This window comes from Clytia hemisphaerica, unplaced genomic scaffold (genome assembly GCF_902728285.1).
Source record: "Clytia hemisphaerica strain Z4C2 unplaced genomic scaffold, Clytia hemisphaerica genome assembly, whole genome shotgun sequence".
In the NCBI taxonomy this organism is placed as follows: domain Eukaryota; kingdom Metazoa; phylum Cnidaria; class Hydrozoa; order Leptothecata; family Clytiidae; genus Clytia; species Clytia hemisphaerica.
This window is the reverse complement of record NW_027103900.1, coordinates 229557-245628: the sequence shown is the minus strand read 5'-3', so window position 1 is coordinate 245628 and position 16072 is coordinate 229557. Positions and strand designations below refer to the sequence as shown.

The 16072-nt window shown below is 36.2% G+C and overlaps 1 protein-coding gene and 1 long non-coding RNA gene across 2 annotated transcripts in view; both read left to right on the top strand.

The window, feature by feature from the left end:
• The first annotated feature begins 5487 nt into the window (after positions 1-5487).
• LOC136808789 (uncharacterized) overlaps positions 5488-16072 on the top strand; it is a 54899-nt gene continuing 44314 nt past the window's right edge. The window contains exons 1-6 of the mRNA XM_067065328.1: positions 5488-5811; positions 7892-8020; positions 13102-13296; positions 13642-13878; positions 14860-15022; positions 15614-15780. The gene's annotated coding sequence lies outside the window, so the exon portion shown is untranslated. The remainder of the gene's footprint in view (positions 5812-7891; positions 8021-13101; positions 13297-13641; positions 13879-14859; positions 15023-15613; positions 15781-16072) is intronic.
• LOC136808897 (uncharacterized) lies at positions 8668-11306 on the top strand. The gene is made up of 4 exons (XR_010846927.1): positions 8668-8722; positions 10087-10147; positions 10838-10892; positions 11101-11306. It is a non-coding gene; the product is annotated as an uncharacterized lncRNA (long non-coding RNA).

Genomic DNA, 16072 nt, shown 5'->3' with positions numbered 1-16072 from the left:
AAATCAATTTATTGTTCTATTTCTATTTCTATTTGGTTGAGTTGCAGGAGGCTTTAGAGGCCTATTCTCGCAACTATAGGCGCTTACTAATGAGCGTCCCGTCAGCACCTTGAACTGACTACCCAATTCCCCTCACATTGCATGGGTTGACCCAGGCGAAGGAACGTTCACTTGCCAAGTGAACTGCTGTGAGTGGGAATCGAACCCTAGCCGCCTACACAGAAGCCAAGGTCGACTACCACTATACTAAGGCACCTTGTTCTTGAGCAAACTTATCTTTTCCAAAATAAAAAAATAACAACAATAATAATATTGCCATGATTTTGCAAAGCTGAAGGATGGATTTTTTAATTTTTTCACATGAGAAAGTTGAAAATGTATAAATTTATATATAAGAACAATGGAAATGAAAGTCAATCATTCATAGTGTGCAAGGGGATTCCAGGTCCCACCTAAAAATTCAGGTCCCACCTAATCCTAAAATTTCCACCCTCAATCCAGACTCCAAGATCCCAGCTAAAAATGCTATCCCAACAAAAAATCATACATATTCAAGGAAAGAAACAAAAATTCTTAGTAAAATAATAAAAAGGAGAAAAGTTTAGTACAGTAAAAGAATTATTTAATAGAATATAAAATTTAGAAGAAAGTATATATAATTGAATTGAAAATAAGAAAAAACTAACATTAACTTACCAAAACACAAAAAATCCAACCTAAAATTAATTCCCACTTTTGTTTCTCCCACCTAAAACCTGAGAATTTCAAAATCCCACCTCAAAGTTCCCGACCAAAAACACCAAACCCCCCACTACGTATTCTACACTATTTCATTGATATTTTAAAGAGAAAAAAGTCTAGTGCTTCAAAACATTACAAATTTATTAGATCTTGAACTTCAGGCCCTAAATTCTAAGAGATTTATTTCTGATGTACCAACTGACCCATATTTTTCTGAAAGTCTTACCATAGAACAGTAAATCATTGTTATATGAAATACCCAAATATTGAAAATCGAGTTTGCATGAAACTTGAGGAAAATTTTTGTGAATGCGTGAAATTTTTAACAAAAAGTGTTAACATGTGAAATTTGAGTTTACTGGGGGGCCAACTTTATCCTATAAAGGCCACTACCCACACTCAGGTTTATGGTCGGCGAACTAGGCGCGCAGCTAAATTATTGCATAAATTACAATAACGCACAACAAGAGTTGAAACTTTTCAACTTTTTTTACTAGGCTGTGCAGTTTCCTTATTGTTCTTTTTTTTTTAGTAGCCAATGAGAAGAGACATTAACTTTCTTGTATTGTGTGCAAAAGAATTTTAACAATTAAGAGAAAAGAAAAATGTGCAGCACATCCCCCCTTTATTTTGGATCAGTCTGTCAGTGGAATGAGGAAAGCGTTCAGCGACCAAAGCACTCAAGCTGTGTGCCTTGTTCGCCGACCATAAAAGGGGCAAATTGTTTCGCTGCTATTTTTCACATCTTTGCCCCAAGTGCCACCAGGTTCCAAATTGTTTCTACAAAATGTGTCTAAAAGTGGCAAAAGTGCTTACATTTTTTGCCACCTAATTCCAAATGATCACGTTTGTGTCCTTTGTGTTAAAAGTGGTAAATACACCTTTCCCGTAATTCGTAAAACTAATGCGCGCGCATTATTTTGATGCTCTCCACCGTTTGGTCTCTGGAGGTAAACAAACCCGTTTTTGCCTGCGTTCCCTTAGGGAAAGTTGGTTTTTTGAGCTTTTCTTAAGTTCTGTCGAACAAAATTCCCTCAAATTTTAGTATGTTCAATCTATTCATGATATTATACCACCCTGAAAATATTTTGCCAAAAGAAGATTGCTGTCAAAAGTTAGAGGCTGAAATCCCACTTTCCCTAACCCCTCGCAGGCAAAAACGCTTTTTTTACCTCCCAAACAATTTTATATACAACGGTGGAGCGCACATTTTCCCGGGCCATTTCTGAGAACTTTGAATTACGGGAAAGGTGTATTCTCAATCTCCACCAAGCAAAAAACAAATTTGTTTTGTTTCGCGCAGTTTGTGTGAAAAGTGGTAAACAAAATGGCAGCTTTCGAATGCATAAATTTGATTTTAATTTTGCATTAATTTTCCGTCGCTATGTAACTAGAGAATAAATTTATTCAAAGATGGCAGAAGGCATAATTTATGTTGTACCGATTGAAAATGTAATATAAAGACCTAGAAAAAGGCTCTGTTACCGTCGGAATTTTACCTAGAAGGACCACTGTTTCGGGCCCGTATTTGAAGGAACGTGGTCTCGTTTTTACACATTGCCTGACACAAGTTAGCTGAAGGAGCCACTTTTCACACTTTTTAAAAATGTTTCAACATGATGGTGGCAGAAGTGGGAACAAGGGGGTAGAGACAAAACGCTGAACGGCGGAACGACGGAATGCCGGAACCGGAATAGCTGTTCCGGCCGGAATAGCTATTCCGCGGAATAATGATTTTTTTTTATATTTTGTATTCCGCGGAATATGATTATATATTTTTTCCATCTGGGCCAAGTCAAGCTAACGAAGGTATGACATCGCTGAAAAATTTCTGTAAAGCACGGCTAGAAGTTGGTCCAGTGGTTTAAAGCGTTGGTTTCACGCATTAGTGGTCCCCGGATCGAAGCGGGTGAAAGTCACCTTTAAAATTTTTATCCAGGTTTTGATGTTTCATGTTTTTTTGGGTGCAGATTCCGAAAAAATAGGTCTGAAGTCCTGAAAAGTTGACGGAAGGGCGGTATGAGACCGTAAAGGACCCGTACGGGACCGTAAATGACCCCCTCCCCTAGCGCCGGACTGGGTAGGTCTCACGACTTGAAACTTTCTGGAGACGTCAAGCATATCGAAGGGGGGAGCATGCCAAATTTCATCACTCCACTGTTACCGGTCGCCGGGCTACGGGCCGCGCAAGGTACGCTGCAGGACGTCCCCGTACGGACGATTGCCGGGTCGTACGGCGTTTTTAGCCGGTCAAATTTTCCGTGAGGTATAATTAATCTAGTTCTATCTTAGTTATATCTAAGGGAAAACCTCAACATAAAATCCCAAACAACACCCCGGGAAAGGTGTATTAGAATGACTTCACAAGCGAGTGCACGAGTGTATTCCTTTATATACCATACGAAAAACAGCCAATGAGGTAGCCGATTGCTGATTATAGGTGATTATGGGTGATTATGGGTGGTAATGGGTGATTATGGAGGATTATGTACATAGATATACCCTCAGGGGTGATTAAAGAGAAAGATTATTATTATAATAAAAAATCATATTCCGCGGAATAGCTATTACAAAAAATAAAAAAAAATAAAAAAAATCATATTCCGCGGAATAGCTATTCCGCCCGGAACAGCTATTCCGGTTCCGGCATTCCGGCATTCCGCCGTTCTGCGTTTTGTCTCTACCCGGAACAAGGGCAAAAGTGGCAAAAGTGTAAGCGAAACAATTTGCCCCAAATACTGAGTGGGTAGTTTTTGCATCATGCCTCTTATTTTTTATATTTTTGACTTTCTAAAACCAAAAAAACAACCTGAAATATTGTGGAATAACCAAACATCCAAAGATTTAAAATTTAGGCTGGGATCACAAATATCTTGTTTTTTCGCGCCGCCGTCCGACTGACTGAGAAAGATCAAGTTTAATTGATTTGATTGCAACCAGCTGTCACATATTTTCAAAGCCTTAAAAAGTGACTCTGAACAGAGACAAGTCTGCCTGGCTCATTTTTCCTAAGTACAACCTATACCTAAAGTTAGTTTTTGGCTCTTCGTTTTTGAGGAAAATAGAAAGGAAAATTTGTGGATATTTTTCTGTTATAAAAATATGACAGCCTGGTGTTAGCGATAGCATGAGGATAGCTAGCTGGGAGACCCGACTTCTCTGTCTATGTGGTTTCAAAAAAAAAAATCAAAGTATAGACAGTAGTAGCCGGTAGTATACAAGATGCAAGAATTAATCGCAGAATTTGACTGGCTAATATCTTATTGTTATGATTTGATAAACAAAAGTATGACGTCAAACAGCTCTATTGTTTCAAGAAGTGGAGCGAGCTTTTGAATTGTTTTGAAAAAATAACGGTTTTTTCTTTTGTGATTTGAAGTGATTTGAATCGAGTCAATAATTCCATACTCTGTATTTCAGTGAAGTTGTTGGGGTTTTAACACGATAGAAATATTTTTGTAACAGAGTATGGTCTCCAGACTAGAGGATAGCAAAAAGTCTATTTTTTAGGCTTGTGCAAATAAATTTTTCTAGAAATAAAAAAAGGAAGAGTCCCCAATTAAAAAAAAAATACTTACAGTAAAAGAAACGAAAACAGGGAGTAATGTATAATATACAGCAACAAAGCGAATTGAAATCCTCCTTAACACTACCTACTTACCTTTAGTCCACTTAGTTTGACAGTCAGGAGTAATACCTTAAACAAGGCGTATACCTTGTTTAGGATGTACCTTAAACAAGGTACATGTATATACCTTGTTTAAGGTAGGGGTACCTTGTTCAAGGTATTTTTTAAGATTTCCTCAAAAAACATCGATTTTAAATGTGTTAAGGAAAAAGGGCATGTTGAATTTTAGCATAAAGGAAAGAGGAGTCCTTGATTGACCAAGTAGTGAAAAAATTATCAAAATCTACAGACGGAATCTTTTTTCATCTTTGTTTTATCTTTGGAACTAGGTTTGGAACCATAAATTCAGGGGAAGAAGACAGGAAGCAAAGAAGAATAGTTAATAATACCTTAAACAAGGTGTATACCTTGTTTAGGATGTACCTTAAACAAGGTACATGCATATACCTTGTTTAAGGTAGGGGTACCTTGTTCAAGGTATTTTTTAAGATTTCTTGAAAAAACGTTGGGTACCATTTTAAATTGTTTTGTATTTTTTGTGTAAAGCTCTTTCTACACCCTTTAAAAAAGCCGATTTCGTTTCATGTAGACTAGACTTTAAGGTTGTTTTAAAATTGAAGATTGTGATCAATTCCGGCTGTGGAATTTTCTAAAAATCACCATGGGAATTCAGTTTCTCGTGCTCTTTCCAATGGTATAGACGAGAGAGTGCCCTTTTTCCTAGCTTGGAAAATATTCCCACTACTTCCTAAATAGGAAGTATCAAACAATAGAAATTTGGAATTCTTACTTGAACAAGGTATACGCCTTGTTTAAGGTATTACTCCTGACTGTTTGACTTGCTGTGATTGAAAAAATAAAATTTTACAGGCAGTTTCGTTTTCGTTCAAAAAACGGATCGAGTCATGTGATCAAAAGCGTGAATAAAAACTAGAACCCAACTGATTAAGCTCAAATCTCTAGATAGCATCTCAGTAGTTCAGGACGAGAGTGCACTACCAAATGGGCACATGACAAGATAAAAAGATGGCGACTCCGATTTGAAAAAAGGGACCAAGAGTAGGTGAGCGGCCCAACGAGGTGAAATTCCTGGTAATTATGATCTTATGATCAACACAGAAAGCGAAAGTGGTTGCAGTAGCCAAATGAGCCAAAATGGAGTTGGACTTGAAGACCAACCAAATCCAAATGAAAGTGTCGACAAAGATGCTTTTACAAACTGGCTTATCAACAAAATATCCAGGCAAAGTTCCATGGTTTCAAGAGCTCATGGCGAAAAAGTCATTGCTTATCTTCGAGAGGAGAGAGAGCATGGCGACGAGTCTGTAAGAGTGAAATCAAAGTTTAATGCTCAATTTCGTTTTCAAGTGAAGAAAAGGAAGTTTAGGCTGATCAATGTTGTTGGTCTTGGTGATATTCTGTGCCTCCCAATCAAAGACAAGGTAAAATGTTCTATTTTAGACATTTCAACTTTATTTGTAGGACTATAGATTTGTTGTTTTCACCACAATAATCTCAAAATCTGTGTGTTTCTTTTTTATATGCTCTATCTTGTTCTTGAAATAAAAAAGTATTTGTCATTCAAAATAATAGATTTATATCAGTCATATCATTCCTATTTACAAAGGTAAATAATGAAAACCTTTGAAAAGATGACCTACCTACTATTCCTATCTCTAAAACTGGGTGTTGGAATTAGAAGAGGGATGTTGATTTAGACCAAGTTACGGTACATAGAATGTCTCAGGATCAAAGGAAAACTATTGCAATGGATTGAATCGTTTATGAAAGACAGAAAGCAATCTGTTGTTGTGAACGGCTTCAAATCCCAAAGTGCCCCTTTCATATCAGGAGTACCATGGCTCCACCCCACATAAGTGGGGGGGTGTAAATCTCAAATTGGCCTAAAAGTGGGTGGGAGCTGTCTCATTTTTTAAACTCAGGGGGGACCTAAAAAAGTGGGGGGAGCTGAAGGGCTACACTAAAGTTCTGGGGGGCTAATTAGAAACTGTAAAATACCCCCTCACTATTGTTTTGGTTAATAAGTTAAGGATTTTTCTATTGAATATATTATATCTTACATTCTATCAAAATGTAGGCTAAAATGGCAGATTTCTACCCTTAAAATTCCAAAATTTTCTCGTTGTCCAACCATGGTGGGAAACATTTATTTAAATTTTCAATTTGGACCCCCAATTTTTTTTAACCCCGCATTTTTATGATGTACATGAATTCTTTCTTCTCTTCCTCCAGTTGGTTGACGTCCCACGTTGATATGTAAAATAACTAGTAATAATACTACCAGAAATGACATTAGCTTTTTATGCTGGGACCCGAACCTTGAAAGAAATTTTTTCAGGGACCTGAACCTTTTTATTTCAACTGGGACCTGAACCTTACTGAAAAGTGGGGGAACCTAAATCGTAGGGGGGACCTAAATTTGTTGGGGGGACCTAGAACCCCATTCGGAGCCATGAGTACCTCGATGAACAGTACTTGGGCCAAGTCTGTTTCTTCTGATGATTTTTGATATTGAAAGAAAATATCAGATATTCCATCCTTGCAAGCTTTGTTGACGAGGCTAGAATCCTTAAAGAAATCCAAGGAATAATTGACACCTTCAAACTACAACAATCATCTCAACATAGTTTATGATTGTACTGAGAACAATAACATGAAACTGAAACAGACACTTGAAATACGGTAAAGATACTGAATCAAAAAGTTTATCAACTCATTTCACTAACAACAAAACTATAATTGAAAACAAAAACTCTGTTAATGATTTTTTGTGGAAAAAAAAATCATTAATACAAATGAAAAAGATAACTTAAAAAAAATATAAAAAAGCAGCAAATGAGTGAATCTGTGGGCAATTAGTCATAGTCAGAGTCTCTCTTTATTTCTCTGATTTGAGAGTGTGGGCAAATGCTAGACATCGTGATATTGTTACGCACTTTATGAAGAGTTATAAACTCTCCCACATACTGGTATCTTTGTCTGACGTTCAGTAGGGGTATCTTAACAGCACTATGCATCCAGCTTGGAAAAGGAGAAATATTCATAAATTTTTCAGTGGAGGAGTGGATGTGGGTTTTCTTACCCAGAATACTCACTTTCAGCACTTTAACTGGTCCTAGCAGTAGCACTTGTCAAGTCTTTAACATTTTTCAATCCTGAAAAAGGCAAATTTGGGTCGTCTGTAAAAAACAGGTGGCAAAAAAAATTAATCATGCGCAGCACTAAAGTTTCTTAAGGGTTCATAGGTGTATTCTTCTGTTTAGATAAGGTTTTCGAGTCTATAGAAGCTTTGTAATTTACTGGCAAACTCTAGAAAGAATGGCCAACGTCTGCTAAAGACAAAAAGTTGAACTCCCTCTGAATTTTAGTAAAATACTACTACTACTTCTTGTAACAGGAAGAGGTTGTTTTTGTTATATTTTTATAATTCAGTGGCAGCATCTGATAATCTGCTTTTTAGACATAAAAAAATGGTCTGTCTTCACTTCTTTTGCTGTTTAGAACAAACAAGAGCATGCAATGCTTGGACAACACCGACAAGTCATTTTTAAAGAAGATATGTACAGTGTTATAAATACTGCTCACGTCAATGGTGAAAGACATAGAGGCTATAAAGGAACCTTCAGTAAGGTATGCTCTAATTCCTTCTAACTATTTTCTACCGACATCACAAATACCCAAACACAAAATTTGTAAAAGATGCAAATAATTCAGTGACAATTGTCAAAATCTCTTTTGATGTCTCTTAAGAAATTAAAAAATGACGCCGGAGGCATAATAGAATCTTCCATCTTTTACTAGGATTTTTATGCCGACCTTTTCTTTGCGAAAAAAACAACAGTCTTAATCAATCTTTGTTTGTACTGATGTGTGTTATATCTAACAGTTTGAAATATTTATATTTATTGGTCCAGCGCGGTTAGCGAATGGACCTTTTAAGAGCACGGCAATGTTAGTGCGGAACCAAGTAGTAGCCTGCAATATCGGATCAAAATAAATACATTATCCCGATCAAAGGCTAGTTCGCGATTTCACTGTACCCACATTGAGTAGTGCTACGAGGGTACGAAGTCCGTCAGTTGGGAGAAATTAGTTTTTCATCAACAGAGTCTAAATTAAAACCTCAAATTTTATGAGGCTGTAAGGAAATATAATCTCCTTAGTGCTATCTGCTGGAGACTATAGTTTTTTAGCCAACGCTAAATCTCGTGTGTGGTGATGAAACGATGAACGTGAAAAAATCAAGAAGTACAAGAAGTTGTCTTCAGTTTCAGTGTTTTACATGGATGCTGTATAATATCATCAATCCTTAAAGTTACCTGAGAGTCAAAGGTAAGCAAGGCTTAGCTTTATATAATTAAAATTTCCAGGTGCTACTGAATCAATCAATTACCATCCCCTTGTTGATATTTTGATTAAACGGTGGGGTTCAACCACTGAGCTATAAACCCTTGGAGACAGTTACTTTCAAGATTGTTGAAGCCGGTCTTTTAAAAAGTTTCCCTTAGATTATAAATGCTGTAGCAACAAAGAGCTAGACCAATCTTCTCTGCGCTCCTTCGACTGTTCGAAATTTCTTAAGGCCGAGGGAATTTGAATATGAGAGTTAAGTGTCGGCCGCCCGTATGTCAAAAAAGCAACGTCGCCTGAAAATTTCATTATTTCAAAAAAATTCATCATTATGGCCGCAGTCACAAATAACTTGTGTTCACGTCATTTCCAGCCCTAAAAAGTGAGTCATCGGTTGGTCGGCACTAAAATCGTCGGAAAAATAAGGTCTGAAAACATAGGCTTTGTCATAGAGTTACTTTATTCATTAAAACCTTACACCAACCAGAACCTCACTGTGTTTATATATATACTGCGAGCGATGTAAATTTCCTGTTTTCGTACTATAATCCGATAAAGCTAACCACAGAGTCCTGATATTGCCCAATTTTTTGTTCTGTGGATTTTTGTAAACAACAATTGGGCCATTTTAGATTTGGTCCACAAATGCTAGAGGTAATTAGTCAAACAATTTGATCATCAAATTAAACCAACCTAATTGAGCGATTTGAATTTAATTAATCAAACGCAATTCAAAACACACCAGTGCACTGGCAACTGGCGGCGCAGTGGCGCACATGCTGCTTACAAAGATTGATAAAGTTTCAGTCGACGTAAAAGAAATTATTCATGTCAGCGTCAATTACTTCATAATCTATCGCGTTTAGACTTTTGTTCCCCTTCCACGTCCGCTTCCGCTCGCTCCTGCCACTTTTTCCAAACATTTTTGCGCGCATGCGTTCCTCCCTCTCCTTAAACCCTTACCGAAAAACTCAATATTGGTACAGCCCAGAATTACGCTTGGCGCAAGGCTTACTCTTTTGAAAATTATCTTCGGCGCAAAATTTCATTGAATCCATACTGGATTCAAACTAAAGTAAAATTGAGATTCAAAATAACCTTGAAAAATTCAAGATTGTTAAATTTGATAAATTTATCTTCCTAATATTTAAAATGTTAACTTGTTCCCGGTTAATGCTCGATGGGGGTTGTCGCATGGTTTCTTCCTCTTCTATATTTAGGGGGTTTTGGATTTTGTAAAAACCCTTAGGGGAATTTTCAATTGACAATACTTATGGGAAGACTGCAAAAGTAATGGTAAATTTTTATAATTGTTGATCTTTAACAAGAATTTCATTTCCTTTTAGACGGCTGTGCTTATCAACATAATTGAAGAGAGATCTGCAATAGAAAGTGACCATCCAATAGGTAAGACTTTAAAAATACATATTTTTAAGAGACTTATTTTTCAATTATAAAATTCCTTTTTTCAGACCCACTTTTGAAGTGATTTTTTGCCAATTTTATAGCTTGTAAGAAAACTGCTTCTGGCCATTTTTTTAAATAGAAAATGATAAAAATCCTGGATAAAAGAAAGGATAAATCAACAAAACGCAAAAGTTTGTTCTCGCAAAATATTTTGGAAAGGTTCAATTCGCGAAAGCTAATTTTTGCGAAATGGGTACCCAAAATAGGACCGATTTCTTTTGGTAACTTGGGAACGAACTCAAAGAAATGTTATAAACGCCCCCTTGAATAAACGTTCCTCCTAAAAATAATAAAAATTAATAAACACCCCATATGTTTATTCGAAGTAATACGGTATATTTTCTTTTAAGACAACCTTTTCACATTGATTTAAAGATTTTAAAATCGCCATAAAAAATCAATGAAGAAGAAAACGAAGACTGTTTCAAACATGGGTATTTCATCAATCTGATTTTCAATATTTTTCAGGTTTCGAGGGCCTTTCCGAAACTTTTTTGAAGAAATTTCCAGAAATTCTTTAAATTTTTGGAAGATTGTGTCTTGAAGCTGCTTGAAAACAGATTGGTGTAATATGGTAAAGGGCTTTTAGTTAAAATTTGCAATATAGATTTTTTTTATTTATCTATCCAGGGAAGGGTGAGAGACGAGAAGTACAAGGAACAATTTAGTGGCCAAGCACTTTGAGGTAATCTATATTTTATCGAAAAATGCAAATTTATTTGATCTAATCCTGATATTTTACCCTCCCATTTTTAGGGGGGATGTTAGAATCAAAAATTTAAAACACCCCCCTACCAATTTCAAACCCTGCCCAAAAGGTGAGAGTACTTAACAATTTTATAAGGCTTTTCACATGCTTCTATAAATTTTCTTTTCTTTTTTTCTTTTTATAGGAGATCAGTGTGGTTCATACAGTGAAGTCCGGTGATAATCAATCGAGTTTGGATGGAACTCTCTTTATATATAGTAAAGAACGCATTATATATAATATCCAAAACCACAGCCAAAGCCAAAGCCTTAACATATTTAATTATTCACTTTTTAGTTGAGAGTTGAGAGGACTACCCAACTTATTGTAAAAATACAGAACTCAATATAATCAAAAATTGTTCCAATTATTGTCTTTTCCCTTATCCTGACAACATGATATCTTTAGACGCTTATCGCATATCCATTGGGAACTTTGATAGGGCTAGGCAATATGACCTCCGTTCCTTATATAGCACCTCAAAATTTGGCAGTACCAGTAGGGTGACCAGGAATGGGCGTCCCCGCTCTCCGTCTATTCTTGCTTTGGTGTTACTGACATGTATTATTCTAATTCAGGCGGGTGATGTAGAAACGAATCCAGGCCCTGTTACCATTTACATTAACTAGCAACCTTCGAAATCCGAAATGTAAAACAATGAATTTGCAATTACAGTCTTGAATTTTTCTAGCGTAGCTTGTATAATACCGATTTTTCACTGATTATCTAAAAAGTGACTCTGTACAAGCTTGCAGATAACCAGTCGGTGGTTACAGCTAGCCTAAAAATGATTTTTCAATTTCAGTTCAATAATACTTTATAGGGGAGGGTGTTATTATAATCATCTGAAAAACCAGAGCGAACTTATAACAGTCAGTATTTGATTTATTGCACAGAAAAAAAATTGTTATAGACTGCAGGCGAGGTAAATATTTCGAGTGCTTCAACACATGTATGATTATAATCAAAGTAGTTATTTCGCCGAAGCATCCAAGACCCAAAGAATCTCAAATCCATATAATCATCCATATCAACTGTAGGGTCTGAAAATAAAAAAAAGTACTGATTGATATCTGCAGGAATGATGGAGAGATGCGAGATGCCCGACGATACTGAAAGAGAGCTGGGCCTTAATGCCGACAGGCTGCTTGTTTTCTTAAGAGAACCACCAATCTTGGAAAATATTAGGCATTGTTATCAGTATCAACCCTTAAGTGCCACGGTCATTTTTTTTTCTAAGTTTTTTAAAGAAAATCGCTAGTTCAAATTTTAACGGCTTATATCTCCGGATCTACCTTATTGGTATATATTTTCGCGTGTTGCAAATTTTCGTGGGTACTTAATTTCGCGAGTTTTTTGGTCAATTTCCGCGAAATTTAATACTGTTTAAATTTTCCAAAATTACAAAATCGCGAAATTAAATACACGCGAAAATCTTTTTCTTAATATTTTGTTAGTATTTTTACATAAAAAACGTTGTGTTTCAAGCAAAATCAGTCTTTTTCTTGCTTTATATTCCCACTTTCTGAAAATACCTAGTTTAGTGAATCGCGAAATTTAATACACGCGAAAATTTTCCAGAAGTCGGCAATCGCGAAATTTAATACACGCGAAACACGTTTTTTCGAAAAAATTTCGCGATTCGCGAAAATTTGTAACACGCGAAAATATATACCAATAAGGTAGAAGGGGTTAGAAGCTCGTTTATAGTCCGTTGGATAGCTTAGAGTCTCCTCTTTCTTTTAGGCGCCTTTGGGGCCGCCAAATTTGGAGGTTCTTGGATCACGCTTTGACCAAACATGGTCAAAACACGGTCAAAGTCTTAAAAAAGTGGATTTTTGTGAAATTTTTTGCATTTTTTTGACTTTTTAGCTTAAAATCTCGCTGAAAAGACTCACTTTTGATTTTTTTTTGCTTGGCCATAAAGCCCAATCCGATTCCTACGAGTTAGACCAAAAATGACGATTTCTAACTCAAACTGGGCATTACATAGCCTGATATATACGACATTGGCACTTAAAGCGTTAACTAATCACAATAATAATTTTCAATAGTTACTTTATCCTTTCATGACAAGTATATTTTGAAGAACTAAACCCAGAGATATTTCATAGCTACTGTTCAACTTTTCTTCAATTTGTTTTAGATTAATGCAACCTATTGCAACATTCCACGTGAGGTTGTCAGCAAGTTTGTTTCAATGTGTAAATTTTGTCAGACGGCACACGCATGTTTTGTACCAGGCTCTATGAAGAACGGTACGAAGAATAAGCAGAAAAAGAAAGATGGAAACTTTTCAAAGAGAAAAGAAATACCATTGGAATTCTTAACACGTTGCCAGGTTGGTGAAATAATTTATGTAATACAGACGACTCTCTCTAATACGATCTTCTTCAAGGGACCAAACATTTTGTTCGAATTAGAGAAAGATTCGAATTAGAGTATTTTACGAGGCTTTCCCCCTTGACGGGAATTGACAATAAGTTCGCATTAGAGAAAGATTCGAATAATAGAAGTTCGAATTAGTGCGAGTAATAATGCAATAATTTTATGATATACCTATGGTATAAAACTAAAAAACGGGGAAAGGGGGTTGTTGCTCGAGCTAAGAAATATAATGCTAAAGAAAAAGTTTTAGTTGTTTTGATTTAAAAAAACTTTAGTGACAGATTCTTTTTATATGCAGGTCGACATTCTAGATATGCAATCTTTCCCAGACGTTGAAGGGCAATTCTCCTATGTTGCACACTTTTTCGACCATGCGTCAAAGTACAATGTTCTTATACCCCTCAAACGGACTGATTCATTATATGTGGCCAAGAAACTTTGTCGTTATGTGTTCGGACATTTTGGGCTACCACGTATTATTCACTCAAACCTTGGTCGTAAATATGTGGACGATTTGATCACTTGGATATTGCAGGTTGGTATTTGTTAGATTTCTGGGCCTGGTTGTTCAAAAGTGGATTAGCGGCCGATTAGCTTAAATCCCGATTAAATCGCGATTAGCGCTGATTAACGAACATTTGTCTGTTGTTCAAAAAATATAACGATTAAAAAAACCGATTAACTTAGACTTAAACACCCCAAAACTTAATCCTGCTCGGGAGATTAAGGTTAGAACAAGTGAGAAATGGCCGCCATGAGCATGATATATATGGAAATTTGCAAAGAAGATGTCCAAGAACATATAGATTGAAAGATTTTATGAATGACAACACTTTTTCAGATGACGACATTCGGATGCGCTTTCGTTTTTCATGACAAAGCATTGTGTTTTTAACCAACTTTTGAACAACCGGGTCCTGTTTATAAGACTTTCAACTTGTATGAAGAAAACCATTTTACCACAGTTTATCAGAGCCAATGTTGTTTTTATTGGGTTTACAAGTAAGATATCTTATATTTTGAGAATTTTCAGTAACATGCTTACATTACATCTAAAGGCTAACCTAAAAAATTTTTCATTAAGGAAATCCAAAAGCTCGCTATTTATTCAAAGTTAGCCTTTCGATTTCCTTTTTAAAACTTTCTTGCTAACATTTTCGCCTTTGTTTTTTATGTTTATTGAATTACCAAGTGCTTCTGAGTACTTATATAGTGAGTTAGTGAGTTTATGTACCTGTGTTTTTCTGCGACGGAAACGGTTGGCTCTTGATTTTCCAGATCGTTACTGAAGGAGGACGACACAATTCTTTTGAATATGAGGAATGCTCTTCCAAAATTGAATCCCGCGAAGTTGCTATAGACTTTCTTTTCTGGAAAGCCCAAACAATAATCAATACTTTCAATATCAAGATTCCTAATAATGATAAAATATGTTCCAATTTTTAAAAAGTGGCATGTTCTGAAAAATGTAAAAGCTGCGAATGTTCACTAAAAGATCCTTTCATTCTTTCCACAGCTATGGTCAACGGATGCTCAAATTTTGAACGGAAATCCCCGTTTCAAAAAGTTTCAACAACTCATCCAGCAACGTCAGAAAACTGTCATGACATTGATCGAAACCATTCGTGCTAAACAACCTGATTTGAGCAACTGGTCGTCATGGTTACCTGGAATACAATGTATGTATTCATGATATGCACCATTGCTTTGTCTTCCACGGACCGAACGTATTGACTGATTTTACGTCACTTATATACAACTAATCAGCTGTTGGGTCCATGTAATGTCAGAAGATGTTGAATATGAATTCTCACTTTTTTTTCCTATATGAATTCTACAAGTGACTTTAGGCAGAAGATTAGGGCTATTTTTTTGCAAAATATTTTCTTCAGGTATCTGATAAACCGGGCCTTATTTCTCGGGGTCGAAAATCGTTATCTCCTCATTTCTTCAGTTAGCCTGGGGGGGGGGAGCTGGATGAAGACAACTTTGACAGTCGGAGAAGCACGTGTAAACCAGTGTAAACATATATCGTCGTAGCATTATGTCTGAATTTTCCATCCATCCAAAGAACACAAGGACTTTATGAATCTGCCCAATCTTTTTAAGAAGCTTTAAAATGCTGAAGAAATGACGAGATATTGTTTGTTATTTATTGGTGTTCTTATAGTGTGTGTGAAGTTGTTTGTAGAGGTGTTGTAATCCTTTCGACTACCTTTGCCCAAATGGTATGTTCTTACCCTCGATGTTTCAAATCTGTCTTCTTATAGACTCGTTGAACACCAATCAATTCGAAGCAGACAGCGCTCCTTCATATTATTCGGTGTTTACCAGAAGACCAAAAGTGTATACCTACGCTCCTAGTAGTAAGGACATCCCTCGTGAAGAAGACGTGATCGAGGAATCAATATGCCAAGAAGAAAATGCCATGAATGAGGTTTGTGTATTCTTCTAAAAATGAAATCATAACAACACCCCTGTCTCAAAGACCCGCTGCGACCCCAGTCTCACTAGAAAATTTGACAAAATTTTTGTCCCCGGTGGAAAATACCCCGGAATTTCAGCCCCACTGGAAAATTGACTTTGATTTCATCCGCGTTTGAAAATCAATGCTTAAAAATTGTACTCTAAAAATCCCCACTGGGTTTTTTAAATCTTAGAATAATAGAATTTCTATCCCCATTGAGGTTTCAATAGATATTTTTATCTCCACTGAGGAAAAAAGTTCC